The sequence below is a fragment of the Bos indicus genome, chromosome 29, assembly GCF_029378745.1.
Source record: "Bos indicus isolate NIAB-ARS_2022 breed Sahiwal x Tharparkar chromosome 29, NIAB-ARS_B.indTharparkar_mat_pri_1.0, whole genome shotgun sequence".
Taxonomy (NCBI): domain Eukaryota; kingdom Metazoa; phylum Chordata; class Mammalia; order Artiodactyla; family Bovidae; genus Bos; species Bos indicus.
Window position 1 is genome coordinate 6,870,085 of NC_091788.1, and position 14,677 is coordinate 6,884,761.

A 14,677-nucleotide genomic window follows, 5' to 3' on the forward strand; every position below is an offset into this window, starting at 1 on the left:
GCAGTCCACCTGGAGGGCTCAGGTGCTGGTGCTAGGTCTCCCTCCGGAGCAGGTGCTGTGGGGAAGGGAAATTGAGGGGCGGGTAACAAGTGCTTGTGCTCACTCAGGCACCATCTCCGTGCTGCCTAAGCTGAATCGAAAGCTCTCGAGTGAGCAGGCAGATAGACTCTCCCACAGTTTACTCTCCGCCGAGTTACTGACAGAGGCCAGTCGGAAGGCAGTGGCTTCCTGCCACCGTCTTGATTCCCTACGTGTTTCATTGTTCTGAGTCCCGTGAGACTGAGCTAGAGCTCATCTGCTGGCCTTTTGAGGCAGCCAAGAAATCATTGTCGTGGGCTCTATGCAGCCCCCCACCCTACCCCCGTGGGGAGCTCAGCTTAGGCTTTCTGCAGAATCTTCTTGGCTATGCAACGTTCTAGACATTCTTTAGAGTTCCGAGTGTTCGGGCATGCCACCTCTTGTTAGGTGTGCTTTGTGTACCTCCTTCCTCTCATGGAGCACAGGGCATCTCCTTCAATTTCTCTCTTATATCCATTTAAAAATTAGTTGTGACTGTTTTTGTCCTTTATGGACGTCAGTTTCTGTTTAAAAGGATCTTTGGTTGGGACTTGAAAATCCTGCTTGGTGAGCTCGTCAGATTACTTGGTCTCCCAGACTCCAGCCTTCTCCAGCGGAAACCTTTTCAGCACTCCGGACAGATCCTACAAGGTTTGGGGGTTTTTTGGTTTGTTTTTGACGGATGGGAATAGAATGTAGTATTTCCTACATAACTGCTTGACTGTTTCTTTAAGAGAAAAGCTTTCCCTGATCATTAACTCCAAGTATATTATTTAGGTAGTTTCATTGCACTCCCGAGACTGTTGCTATCCCAAGGTAATGTTTTGGCTGTAGGTTACGCTCAAAAAGAAACCGAACTCTTTAATGTTCATTTATTAAAGGGCATATTGAGATTGTTTGGAGGAGAGGGATGGTATTTGAATATTCAAGTACTTGCCCAGTTCTTCACTTTCCTTTCATAGATAGACAAGCCTTTGCCATCACATCATGGTACACATTTTTTATGGACATAATGACAAATGTCAAGTCGAAAACTGAAAAATTCACTCATAGGTGAATTTTTTAATATGTCCAACCAGTACAAAATATGCAAACTTTGAGAATGTTGAAGCAACTACATAATATTTTCAGTTTTTACTCTGTTGACATTGTTATATTACCTATTCAATGATTTATCTCATTAAACATGTTTACTTTCATGACTAAAGGATTTTACTAATTCTAATTTTTTTACATTTCTTCAAAACATGTTGAAGGTTTTATGAGTTGTATTATATTGTTTCTTATGGTATTTTCAGAGCATTTTATAGAGAAAAATTTAAATGCCAATGAAAGTAGAAAAATGTGAGATACAGTTAATTGTGAAAAATGTTGCACTTATTTGTGTGCCATTTTTTCCTCAGGATTTCTGTCCTCATGAGATGAAGAGACACACTTATTCCTCCTTATACTTTTTGCTGTGTTATTTTAGTAGGTAGTTTAAACTAACTTCATAAACAGTGAAGATTGTTTTTTGATATATGGTGATATATGCTGAAAGTGATCAGTTTGGAGTTTGGATAAATTGAAGAGGTATTAATACAAAGCAGAAACCTTCTTACAATTGAGACATACAAGTCACTTTTAATATTCACAGAATTGTTAACACTAGTCCCAAAGTATCATTTAGTTATTTTCATTGAGTAGAGTTTGGGGAATATAAGAATATAGGAGCATCAGAAGACATATTTTAAACATATGACATGCTTGTATAACATGAGAAAATTTAAATTTTGATTTTACATTTTAACTATTTGAAACTAAGAAAACATTTTCTTGATATTTCTTTCTCTCAGTTGGTTAAAATGTAGTTCTATAACAGTTCTAAGAAACATCATGTCATAAGCTTACTTTCATTTCCTTTAAATTCTCAAACAGAAGGAAAAATATTTAGATTTTACCAGTTCTAATCTCATTTGAATTGTGTTTGCCTTTAGTCGGAAGGGAAACTAAGCAAAGGTCTTGATGCAGGCTTATCTCTGCTCTTATAACTATCATTTATTGAGCATAGGCACCGTGCCAAGTATTAAATATGTTAATTAATACATATAACAATCATACAAGGCAGTGATTTTTCTGTCATTAAAACTGAGGGCTTTTTCCTTTCATTGTCATGTAGCAGAGAAGTGGAAAAATAAAATTATATGTGTATATAATTTTATACACATAACTGTATACATAACTCGCTCTCCACACACACACTTATACACATGAATCTGATTTGTTTGGAACTCAGACTTATCCTTTTCCCATTATATTGTTTTTGTTGTTTAGTTGCTAAGTTGTGTCCGACTCTGAGGCCCCTTGGACTGTAGCCCACCAGGCTCCTCTGTCCATGGAGGAGTGGACTGCCATTTCCTTCTCCAGGGATCTTCCTGACCCAGAGATCGAACCTGGGTTTCTTGCATTGGCAGGTGGATTCTTTACTGCTGAGCTATTAGGTAACTTTAATCTGTGATGTGGCTAAGCACCATGGAATGATTTCATTGTGGTTTCCAGTGACTTATGATACAATTGGGAGTACAGACCCTTGCACAAGATTGCTTGAGTTTGAATCCCAGCTTTGTGGCTTATTAGCTATGTGACCTTGGGCAAATTACTTAGCATTGCTCTGCCTCTCTTCCTCATTTTTGAAATGAGGAACAGGTTGTAACACTATTAACCTCATTGAGTGATTATGGTGAATTAATTACACAAATAGGCTTCTCTGGTGACTCAGTTGGAGAAGCCAATGGCACCCCACTCCAGTACTCTTGCTTGGAAAATCCCATGGATGGAGGAGCCTGGTGGGCTGCAGTCCATGGGGTCGCTAAGAGTCAGACATGACTGAGGGACTTCACTTTTCACTTTCATGCATTGGAAAAGGAAATGGCAACCCACTCCAGTGTTCTTGCCTGGAGAATCCCAGGGATGGGGGAGCCTGGTGGGCTGCCGTCTATGAGGTCACACAGAGTCGGACACGACTGAAGCGACTTAGCAGCAGGTGACTCAGTGGTAAATAATTCACCTGCCAGTGCAGGATACATGGGATCGATCCCTGGATCAGGAAGATCCCCTGGAGAAGGAAATGGCAACCCACTCCTGTATTCTTACCTGGAGAATCCCGTGGAGAGAGGAGCCTAGTGGGCTACAGTCCATGGGGTCTTAAGAATTGGACACAGCTGAGTGACTAAATCACCACCACCAATATCATCTTTGACAGTTTACTCTGTATTTCTCAAATTGATATTCAAAACAAGAAACGCAGCCAGAAACAAGTTACAGTGTAAAGGAGAAAGGCAAGTCTATTCCAAACTACTCTCCTTAGAATTATTAGAACATTTCAGAAAAAGGCTTTGTGGGAGTGACACATCCAGATGGCTCTTACTTGTCTTCTTTTTTTGATGATTATGTAGACCTTGACAGGATGAGTTTCAAGTAAATCAGCAGTTTTCAATTGGCAATGGCTTTGACCTGCAAGGAACATTTGACAGAGTCTAGAGACATTTTTATTCGTCACAAGGATGAGGAGGTGTGTGCTGTTGGCATCTGCAGATCAGGATGCTCTAAGCATCCTGCAATGCATAGGATGGCAGCCTGCCAAAACCTCCAAAATTACCTAGTCCAAAATGGCAACAGGTGTAAGGTCAAGAAAGCCTAATCTAAATGATTCTATGAAACAGTTAGCTATATTTATTAGGCTTGTTTGTGTGGCTTCTAAATGTAGCTGACTCACATTACATAAGAATTTGGTGGAAAGTTGAATTTCCAAAATGTTTTGTAACCAGTGCATAAGGTTTAACTAACCATCCCATTTGGTCAGATGGGAAGCAGTAGCATCTGATTTTGTTGAGTGTGGGTTTCGGAGCCAGAGAGAATTGAATTTATGTCCTGACTCTGCCATTCATTATATGTGTGAGACCTCTGGCAAGAGTCTTCACCTCTAAACCTCAATTTCAAGAGAGATTTAATGTAGGTAGTAATCATACCTACCCCATAAGGTCATCGTGAGACTTACATTAAATTATGCTTATATATTATTTAGCACAAAGTAGGCACTCAATAAATATTAGCTATTAATAAGTAACTAGAGATTGAGTTAGAAATGCAAAAGCACGTTTTCAAGCACCTGATGCTGGGTAATACAATATGCACAATAATGCTCTACAGTCTTTTGAGGTGTGCCGTAAATAACAAGAAAGCAGCAAAGGCTGCAAAATAGGAAGAAGTTTAGAATCCCTGCTTGACAATTCAATTGAGACTAGTTAACAGTTGATCACATCATTTTTATTGCTTTGCTTTAAAGGCTGTTTTAGGTCTTCATGGACTACTAAACCAGTTGTGTAATGATTTAAGATGATTTGGTGAGCTTTATTCTACTGCCAGCACCTTTTAATTAATGCATAAAATTACAGACTTCACTTTTGCACAATGTTATTTTATGGCCCCTTTTTGCTTTAAGGGGATTTCAGTTTAAATATGGCATATTTTTCGTCCTGGGCTAGATGGAGGGGGTGCTGGACTTTCCTATTTACAAGGTCACAGATGTGTGCTTGAGATAGCTATGACAATGGAGCTTTCCCCAGACTACGATGCTCTCGGTATCATTATACCCCAGAGTGTCTCTTATCTATGGGATGCACTTGTTTTCAGGAAAATGTATCCGAGGCATCCGTGCACATGCAGTATTGATACCCCTATCTGTGAGGAGGCTGCTGCTCAGGCAGAAGGAATCATTTTAGTGCTGATATCTTGAGCTGTGTGATTTGCTTGTGTGGGGATTAAGTTATATAAGAGACATCTGTGCCAGAAAGATGGTCAGCATTTGAGAAAATTGTTGAGAATAAGACAATGCGACTGTGAATCTGATTACTATGTAAGTTGCCATTTATGCTAAATTCTGTCCACCAATAGTTTCTTCTCCATCTTCACTTAGGATACAATATGAGACCGTATGGTTCCCTGAGGCACAGTACTTTTATGCATATTAAATATATGTCTATTTTCTATAATGGGGTAGTGATTGATTTTATTATGGTATGAACCTAGAATATTGAATAAAGTAGTCCAGTGCTTCTGAGGAGAAGACAATGGCACCCCACTCCAGTACTGTTGCCTGGAAAATCCCATGGATGGTGGAGCCTGGTAGGCTGCAGTCCATGAGGTTGCTAAGAGTCGGACACGACTGAGCAACTTCACTTTCACTTTTCACTTTCATGATTAGAGAAGGAAATGGCAACCCACTCCAGTGTTCTTGCCTGGAGAATCCCAGGGATCAGGGAGCCTGGTGGAGGGCCGTCTATGGGGTCACACAGAGTCGGACACAACTGAAGGGACTTAGCAGCAGCAGCAGCAGTGCTTCTGAAAATAGGACCCTGAACCAAAATATCATGTAAGTTATAGTATTTATGTAAACTCTTATCATTTACTACTTTTGATTGAATTATAGAGTACTGCATATATTTAGATCACAGGTCTGTAATATTTTGAAAGCTTTTAAAATTACTGTGATAATTAACTTCTTCCCATTATAACAAGAAAAAATATATAGAATATATATTCACATATATATGAATTAAAAAAATATATAGCTAACCCTGCCACATCAGAGTTATAACTTAAAGCAATAATTTGTTCTCTTGGGGATTCTGTTCTGATATATGAAATGGCAATAATCAGACCTTCTGAGTGGTAATTTTGTTTAGTTTAAAATGGGATTAAAAGGGAAAAGGCTCTGTATGCTGAAAATAAAATAATATGATTTTACTATCCTTTTTTTTCCTATAAGACCCTTTTCTATAAGAAAATAAAATAATATGATTTTACTATCCTTTTTTTTCCTATAAGACCTTTTCCTATAAGACCCTTTCCTATAAGACCCTTAAATAAATGAGTGGACCTCCTGATGCAATAGCTAGGGAGAAAGGGCCTCACTCATGAACTTATATAGAAGCAAGAGAGAGCAGGTTCTTATGGAAAGAACACTGTGTGATACAAAGAATTAATAAGCTTAAGGAGAAAGGACTGAGAGTGAAGTTAATGCCACCTTTTACAGTCTAAGTTCATAGACTGTAAAACGTGAAAAGATTTATGCCGGCAACATCATGCATTTGTCCTACAGAAATACATTGAAAAGTAATTAAAGTGCAACACTGTTTATGATAGTAGTAAAATCTATGAGGAATCTAAATATTCAAAAATAGGGAATAATTAAATTTCTGTACATTCATATAATTGAATATGATGCAGCTGTTTGAAAGAAATAGGAGTTCCAAGTGTGAATCTCGACTCTGCTATTCACTTGCTTTAGAATCTTAGCCAAACCATCCTATCTCTCTGAGTCCTAGATATGTCAAGTGAAAATATGCATAAAATGATCTATCTTGCAGTTTTTTTAATGATAGTTAAATGACATTTCATGTGAAATGCTAGCCTAGAACATAGTAAGCTGTGGTGAATTATAATCTTATCATTATCCCCATCTTCAAAATGAGCTAATCTCAAAAGATATTTATAATACATTATATAGAGAAGAATAAAATATATTGCATTGTGGATTTCATACTAATATTCCATTTAAATAAAGTCTCTGTGTTAGAGATTATATGCTTAGAGAATTATAGAAAAGCAGAACCAAGTTTCAGGATGTGGTTAAATACTAGTTTTGAGATGATATTTTGCTGGGTTCTAGTCCCAGTCAATGGACATGAGTTTGAGTAAGCTCCGGGAGTTGGTGATGGACAGGGAGGCCTGGTGCGCTGCAGTGCATGGGGTCGCAAAGAGTCAGACACAACTGAGCGGCTGAACTGAGTCCTAGTTCTGCTAAAAAGCATTATTCTTCATGAGTCTCAATTAAACTATATCATATAGAACTCTCCCTAGTTCTGTGTTGCTGTTTTTCTTCATATATCGAGAAGCCACGTGGAACACCAGAGGTTTCTCCCTCCTACTTCGGTTAGTCTGTACTTCTCTTTTTGGTGGTCTCTGTTGCCTGGACCCATTGGACAGGAGGATTTTCATGATCTGTTTTTTAATTTTCCATAGTGGGATGGGGGCACGTGTTTAAATCTCAGTCAAGTAGCTGACCAAAGCTCCTGGTGGAGGCAGTTCCCTTTATTCCTTTGTTCAGCAGAATTTATTGAACATGCATTTTGTGTAAGGATTATATCAGGTGTTGTGTATGGCACAAATTTACTCTTTTAAGGGTTTGAAGTCTGTCTGAAGACAAAACTTGTGTATAAATAGTGATAGTGTTGTGGTTTAGTCACTCAGTTGTGTTCAACTCTTTGTGACCCCCTGGACTGTAGCCCACCAGGCTCCTCTGTCCATGGGATTCTCCAGGCAAGAATGCAGGACTGGGTAGCCATTCCATTCTCTAGGGGATCTTCCCAACCAGGGATCGAACCTGGGTCTCCTACATTGCAGGCAGATTCTTTCCCATCTGAGCCACTAGTTCAGTTCAGTTCAGTCACTCAGTCACGTCTGACTCTTTGCGACCCCATGAATCGCAGCACGCCAGGCCTCCCTGTTCATCACCAACTCCCAGAGTTTACTCAAACTCATGTGCATCGAGTTGGTGATGCCATCCAACCATCTCATCCTCTGTTGTCCCCTTCTCCTCCTGCCCCCAATCCCTCCCAGCATCAGCGTCTTTTCCAATGAGTCAGCTCTTTGCATCAGGTGGCCAAAGTATTAGAGTTTCAGCTTCAGCGTCAGTCCTTCAAATGAACACCTAGGACTGATCTCCTTTAGGATGGACTGGTTGGATCTCCATGCAGTACAGGGGACTCTCAAGAGTCTTTTCCAAGACCACAGTTCAGAAGCATCAATTCTTCGGCGCTCAGCTTTCTTCATAGTCCAACTCTCACATCCATACATGACCACTAGAAAAACCATAGCCTTGACTAGATGGACTCTTTGTTGGCAGAGTAATGTCTCTGCTTTTGAATATGCTATCTAGGTTGGTCATAACTTTCCTCCCAAGGAGTAAGTGTCTTTTAATTTCACGGCTGCAGTCACCATCTGCACTGATTTTGGAGCCCCCCAAAATAAAATCTGACACTGTTTCCACTGTTTCCCCATCTATTTCCCATGAAGTGATGGGACCAGATGCCATGATCTTCTTTTTCTGAATGTTGTGCTTTAAGCCAACTTTTTCACTCTCCTCTTTCACTTTCATCAAGAGCTTTTTAGTTCTTCTTCACTTTCTTCCATAAGGGTAGTGTCATCTGCATATCTGAGGTTATTGATATTTCTCCCAGAAATCTTGATTCCAGTTTTTGCTTCTTCTAGCCCAGCGTTTCTCATGATGTACTCTGCATATAAGTTAAATAAGCAGGGTGACAATGTACAGCCTTGATGGACTCCTTTCCCTATTTGGAACCAGTCTGTTGTTCCATGTCCAGTTCTAACTGTTGCTTCCTGACCTGCATATAGGTTTCTCAAGAGGCAGGTCAGGTGGTCTGGTATTCCCATCTCTTTCAGAATTCTCCACAGTTTATTGTGATTCAAGCCCATAAATAGCTATACTCTTAGCTGCTTAATAAATCATATGAAAAAATATGGATGAAAATGCCTCTTAAACGGAGAGAATAGAGTATATCCTGCAAGGTGAGGGACCTGGGGAGATTTTATAAAGAGACTATTTAAAAATATTACTTCATTCTATCCACATTAGTCTTTGAGGTAGTTACTGTTCTCATTCCAGTTAGGCTCAGAAAGACTAAGTGATCAAGCGCGCACAACCAGCCCATGGCAGTGCCAGGATTTAAACCCAGGTTTTCTTGACTCCAAGCCAATGCTCTTAAAAAACTCTGCCTTAAAAGCCATGAAACAAGAGCATATCAGGGCTAAGTTCCAGTGTGAACAGAACCACTGGGGCAAAGGGATATACACCCAAAAGAGAAAAAAATTTAACTTGACTAGCAGACACCCTGGGCTTTCCTCATAGCTCAGTTGGTAAAGAATCTACCTGCAATGCAGGATACCCTGGTTCAATTCCTGGATTGGGAGGATCCCCTGGAGAAGGGAAAGGCTACCCACTCCAATATTCTGGCCTGGAAAATTCCATGGACTGTGTAGTCCAGGGGACCACAAAGAGTCGGACACAACTGAGTGACTTTCACTTTCAGCAGACACCCAAGTAGGGGGCAGTTTTAGGAGAGATCAGGGCACAAGGAAGACTGGGATAGCAATTTGGAAAGCAGATCGCTCAGTCCAACACATAAAAAATACTACAAATAACGAGTAGTCTTGATAGCAGAAATTCAGAAAATTACAAAACAAAGGTAAAAAGCAAAGAAGAAATTAAAAATTATGCATATTCCCACCACCCAGTGGGCATCTCATCATATCAGTTCAAACTGCAGGGAGATCAAACCAGTCAATCCTAAAGGAAATCAACCCTGAGTATTGATTGGAAGGACGGATGCTGAAGCTACAATACTTTGACCACCTGATGTGAGGAGCTGACTCTTTGGAAAAGACCCTGATGATGGGAAAGATTGGAGGTAGGAGAAGAAGGGATCAATGTAGAATAAGATGGTTGCATTGTATCACTGACTCAATGGACATGAGTTTGGGCAAACTCTGGGAGATAGTAAAGGTCAGGGAAGCCTGGCATGCTGCAGTTCATGGGATCACAAACAGTTGGACACAACTTAGCGACCAAACAGCAATGTTTCCAGACCATGTGTGCATACATCCACACTCATAATATTTCTTGTGAAAACACAGCCATATCCGTTTTTTAATTTTTCTCAATATGTGTGTAGTTCACTTTTCATCTCCCCTCCCCACCCTCCACACATACACTTTACAAGATAAGCTTTCTATTCAAAAATTTTTTTCAGTCTCTTTTACTGGTTTCTCCTTGTCTCTGCGTCTTTTGGAGTTTAAACATTGGAATCCCTTGGGGGCTTAGTCTCAGAAGTAGTTTCGTTTCTCTAATTCCTAGGTCATTTCATCCAGTTTCGTGGTGTCCAAAAAAAAAAGTCATACCAATGCCCCTTCCATTTATATCTCCTATGAAGAGCTCTCTGTAGAATTTCAATCTCAGATGCTTATTAAATATCTCTTTTTAAATTTCTACCAAGTATTAAGGTGGTGCTGGTGGTAAAGAACCTGCCTGCCGGTTCAGGTAGATGAAAAGATGTGGGCTTGATCCCTAGGTGGATAAGATCCTTTGGAGGAGGAATTGGCAACTCACTCCAGTATTCTTGCCTGGAGATTCTCATGGACATAGGAACTTGGCTGGCTAAAGTCCATGGGGTCACAAAGAGTCACATGCATTAAAAATTGATGTATTAAAAAACTAAAAAAAATAAATAAAAAACTGAGTTTTGGTTATCTCCCCCCAAGTCTGTTCTACAGTTTTCTGTCAACATGACACTATCTTTTGTTTGACCAACCTGAAACCTTAGTGTCCTCACTGATTCTTCTCTTTCCTTCGTAGCCCCAGTCAGATCTGAAAGCAAACACTTCCACTCTATGGTCGAGATAGATTCAGAATCCTATCAGTTCTCAACCACCTATACTACCATCTCCCTACGCCAAGCCTCTGTCATCTTTCCCACCTGAATTGCTGCAGCAGTTTCCCCAGTACTTCTTTGGTTCTGCCTCTGTGCCCATATTCTTGTTGAAGAGTTGGTCATCTGTGTCCCTCCTCTGTTAAAAACTCCTTGAACAGTTGGTCCTTGTCTGTCCCTCCTCTGCTGAAAATTCTTCCAGAAAGTCACTCTCACAGTTTTAAAGCCGAAGTCTTTTAAAGTCCAAAAAGGCTTTGGTCATCACTCTCGCTCTCAGACATGCCTTCTTCCTCTCTCCCCAGTTTTACTTCACTTCAGTCACCCTGGCCTTCTTGCTGTCTCTCAGCACACTAAGTATAAACCTGCCTTAGGGACTTAGCCTTTATTTTTTTTTTTAACCTGAAATTTTTGTTCCCTCGATATTTGCATGACTCATTTTCTTTCACAAATTTTGCAGTTTAAACTTCTTTGGCTACATTAGAAATTGTTGTTTTTCATATGTCTTGACCCTTTCTGCCTTCCTTCCCTGCATTACTGTTTCTCTGTAATCTTCTGTGTGTCATACACTATTTTACCTCCTTACCTTGTTTGACAAACCACCTTGGGTTACAGGATCCAGTGAGGGTGTGATTTTGTGTCTTCTTTGTCTACGATTGAATCCTCCGCAACTAGAAGAGTGCTTATTACAGAACAGTTACTTAATAAAGACTTACTAGACAAATGAGTGATGCTGTCAGAGTTAGGATATATTCTACTGATCTATTTGGAATTTATGCTCTATTAATTTCTTATAGTTTGGAAGCACATGGGATGACTTGTTGCCTAACTATATAATATACTGAGTCATAGCACAGTTCTGTCAAATTTCTAAGTCATAATTTATTTCAAACTATATTGCATGGGCCAAAAAGTTTGTTTGGATTTTTCCATAAGACGTAACAGAAGAACCTGAACAAACTTTTTGCCAACCCAATACTTTCCAGGTATCTGAGGTTCATAGCTAGTGTCAGTAACATACAGTCCCTGTGTGTAGTCAAGGCAGATGATGAAGCAATCATTGATTTATCATCTGGCAGGTCACAGTCTAGTGGCCGATGCCAGGGCAATAAAAATACATTTGAGCTAGATAGCCATACACTTCTGTACCTTCTTCTGTGTGCTGATTCATCACTCTCTAGTTTTTAAGCAAACTCCTGTTAGATTCTATGTCCCTTGGAAGTTCAAACTATGCTGGGTGGCCCCTCTCATTTTTCATGGACTTTGGAAATGACCTATTTTGAAAGAAAGGTAAGTAATGTGACCAGAGATGATACAGAGAGTATGTTATAGAGTTATTAGGTGTAGACATGAATTCTAGCTCCACAACTCTTTAAGTGATTGGCTTGTTTTTAAGTTCCAAAACCCATTATGTCATTAGGAAAATAGAGATAATAAAATAATACCTACATCTCTGGGTTGTTATAAGGATTTTTGATATACACACAACACATATAAAGGCATACCCACATACAGACCTAGATATACAGTGGACATAGTATATAATCTGTGGGAATGAGAAAAAGAGAGCCTTGCATGTGTCTGTTCTTATAAAGTGCTCAGGAAACTCTCTTGTCTTTCTGACATCATATGTTCTTACTTTTCCTGCTTCCTTCCTGAGCTGCCTGCTTTACCACAGCCTTGCCTCTTTGTGGGACTTCCTTTTCAGCCGCACTTTTTCTTTATTTATACTTGGTCTTCCCTGGTGGCTTAGACACTAAAGCATCTGCTTACAATGAGGGAGACCTGGGTTCGATCCCTGGGTTGGGAAGATCCCCTGGAGAAGAAAATGGCAGCCCACTCCAGTACTCTTACCTGGAAAACCCCATGGACAGAGGAGCCTGGTAGGGTACAGTCCATGGGGTCGCAAAAAGTTGGATATGACTGAGCGACTTCACTTTCACTTTCATACTTGCTCTTCAGGTAATATTACTCATTCCAAAAGATTTATATATTGGTGACCCTCAATTTATATCTATAACCCAAAATGCTTCTCTCGGTCCAGCCTTACAAATCTACTTTCTTCTTCGACAGCTATACCTGGGTGCTTCCAAAGCATCTCAAATTTAACATGTTCAGAAGAAAAATCATTGTTTTCCTTTGCTTTCATCTGTTTCTGTTTCAGTCGATCCTATCTCTATTAAATAGTATCCCAAATATGCCAGTTTTATAGACTCAAAACCCAGGAGTAGACCCTAATTCCCCTCTACCTTACCCAGATCCAATCCATCAGCAAGTCCAGTTGATTCTACTGGCAAAAGATATCTGATTGTGTCCACTTCTCTCCGTATCCTTGTCACCAGTCACAGCCAAGTCATTATCATCTCTTACCTAGAGTATCATGTCTCCTTATCAAGTCCACTGTCCAGAACAATGACAGTCTTTTCTAAGGCTTTATGTGCCTGTCATTTGTTTACACGTCCTCAATGGCTTTCGGTTGCACTTACGCTCCAAATTCCTTTGATGAGCTTACCAGACCCTACATGGTCTGGCCCTTTCTTATCTTTCCAATCTCATCTTGTACCACAGTTGCACTTACCCTTTATGTTCTAACCACACTTTTCACATGACTGACTTAGTTTCTTTCTTCATTTTATTGTTTGCATTCATCAGGTTCCAGCTAAAGTCAGGTTTTTAGTGTATTCAGCTGTAATCTCCATGAGTGTGGTAAGCATGTACACCCTGTTCGCTCTTGAATATTTGATTCCCAGGAGAGAGTCATAGCATGGGACATAAATATATGTTCAATAAGTTAATGAATAAATGCCTGGTGTATGATGAGTGCTCAGTGAAAGATAATAAGGGTAATCATCAGTGTACTTCACTGCACTTGTTACATTAGTCTCTCCCACTCCATAGTTAATAGATATTCATTGAATGAGTTAAATAATTTAGCCTATCATGAGAAGATTATATATATATGTATATATATATATATATATACATATACACACACATATATATATTCTCAGTACATGGAGCTTGCTGGAAACAACTAATAAATACATGAAACTGGTATTTAAAATTCATTAGTTTGATGTGCTGCTTCTAGCCTCACATCACTTTGATGTTCTTACATAATAAAAATGAGCCCTGTTTGCTTACTAGATTTTCTCACTAACACTCTGGATTTAATGAGAGATTGTGATTGCTTTTACTTCAGATTTTTTCTGTCTGCAGTAGAATTCACATGATCATGAGAATAAGCATTGGTCTCCAAGTCTTTGCTAAGCAAAGTGAAGGGAAAGCTTGAGAATATTCAGATAATTTCCCAGTGACAAAACGTCTTTGCTTCCTTCCCCCCTTGCTTACAGTGCCAATTTCCATATAGAAGCTGATTTTTCCTTTAAATATTGCTGAAAATCTAGTTGTTCTGGAACATCTAGCTATTTTGATGACAGGTTTGTGTGTGTGTGTGTGTGTGTGTGTGTGTCAATATATAGAGGAAGCCTTTTTCTGTTGCCATAGGAGCCAGTGGAAGGAAATGGTGAAAATGAAGGTGAGAGTGATTAGAAATGTGATTCAGGTTATATTCATTTTGTGTCTGGACTAGAATTTTTGCAGATCTGATGAGTTTTGAAAACCATTAGTATTCTTGAAGAAGCATCATAATTACATAAATTCCTGAAGCAACATCACCTGTCTTTGAAAGAGACAGATTAGGGAATTAGTCACTTTAAAACAATTTGACATCCTTGGCTGGAGGAGTGGATATCTTAAAAAATAAGTCTTTTGAACAACCCTTTAAATAAACCAAATCACCAATCTGTCCATTGTTTTTCTTTCTTTCTTTTTTTTTTTTTACAAATCGTGCTAGAATTTGCTGTAGGCAACCTGGGGCAATTTTTTTTCTTATTCCCAGGAGTTTAAACTGAATTAGATGACTGTATTCATAGCTGTCTTAAGTTTCTACTTGGAAGTGTAGTTCTACATACTCATCTTTCCAGCCCTTTGAGTCTTCATGATGTGGAAATTTTTCCTGAATCAGGAGTAAAGGACTGATTACTGTCAATTTTATTACAGGACTTTGTAATTACTTT

At 39.4% G+C, this 14,677-nt stretch overlaps 1 protein-coding gene across 5 annotated transcripts in view; it reads left to right on the plus strand.

Moving 5' to 3' along the window:
* The window catches only part of GRM5 (glutamate metabotropic receptor 5), a 790,030-nt gene that overhangs the window by 151,967 nt on the left and 623,386 nt on the right, over positions 1–14,677 (plus strand). The window contains exon 1 of one of the 5 annotated variants that reach the window (XM_070783147.1): positions 86–708. The exons of the other annotated variants lie outside the window; for them this stretch is intronic. The gene's annotated coding sequence lies outside the window, so the exon portion shown is untranslated. Of the gene's footprint in view, positions 1–85; positions 709–14,677 lie in introns of those variants that run through there. 5 annotated transcript variants of the gene reach the window in all.